This window comes from Belonocnema kinseyi, chromosome 9 (genome assembly GCF_010883055.1).
Source record: "Belonocnema kinseyi isolate 2016_QV_RU_SX_M_011 chromosome 9, B_treatae_v1, whole genome shotgun sequence".
NCBI classification, from domain to species: Eukaryota; Metazoa; Arthropoda; class Insecta; order Hymenoptera; family Cynipidae; genus Belonocnema; species Belonocnema kinseyi.
The window spans coordinates 28,682,594-28,683,902 of NC_046665.1; positions in this window are offsets into that span (position 1 = coordinate 28,682,594).

Here is a 1,309-nt window from a genome sequence, read left to right on the forward strand (position 1 = left end):
TATTCTTTTTAATTTGATAAGTAATTAATCAGTTCAAAAAATAAGAGGCATTAAAGAATTATTTTCATTGATACACTCTAAAATTGTTTACAATCATCATAGAAATTCATAGAATTGAAATAGAAGTGTTTAAAAGAAAGAATAAACTTCAATCCTAAATGTATTAGCTAATATTTAATTACATAATCTGAAACTAAATACAGAAGAACCTCGCTTATCCGAGGCCGCTGTATCGGAGTTCGCGATTATCCGAGAATGAAACAAAAAAACAATGAAACTCTTTTATACCGTCGATTTTGTGGCTGACCTTGAGTGTGAATTAACTCACAGTAGCCTGCTCCGCTTTTGTTTGTTTACGCATGACTGCTCACCTGAGTGACAACCGCAGACTCCGCGGCCCCCGCGCAGTTCCTGTTATACCTACCTACGGCGCGGCTTTAATTTTCGGATTGGCTGTAGAAGGGAGGGCTATTGAAGTGTTTCACTGTAGTTTACCCGTCTTATGCGAGCTATAGCGCAATAGTAGTTCGTATTATCCTAACGTTTTACATTATTCATACATACATATGAACTTGTCTTAACCAACCCTAACAGACTTCCCCAAACCTCTGCTCTAATTGGTTAATAATCTATATACTCTCTACGTTAAAACCTGCGTGGATCGCTCTTAAATAAAGGTACATCATGTCATATGTAACATAAACTATTTACGAGATTTTTAAAAACATGTATAGTTGTAAAAATTGAATATTTATTTAAGTTTACTATCAGCTTATTACATTCAGACTTCTCCATCCCATCTTCTCCCGTCGCCTTGTTTCTTTTTAACCTATTTATTGCTTCATCCACTTCTTTTCTTGTTATCTCGTTCCCTTCCTCCATTTCTCCTCGGACAGGGTGGAAGATGTGGAAGATCTGCAACAAGGTATGGAAAGGGGAAGGTTGGCCGGAAGAGTGGACGACGGGACTCGTGGTACCGCTTGTCAAGAAAGGGGAAGGAAAGAAGGTAGAGGAATACAGAGGGATCACTCTCATGTCAGTCGGCTATAAAATATATGCAGAAATCTTAAGAAATAGGTTGGAGAGTCAGGTAGAACAAAAAGAAAGTATCCCACATAATCAGATGGGCTTTAGAAAAGGAATGGGAACTATAGACAACATCTACGTACTTAACTATTTAGTTAACTGAAATTTGGGGAGAAAGCATGGGAGACTAGTCGCTTTGTTCGTAGATTTCAAAGCAGCGTTTGACTCAGTGAATAGAAAAGTACTATGGCAGGCAATGAAAGAGAGGGGTGTAGAGGAAAAG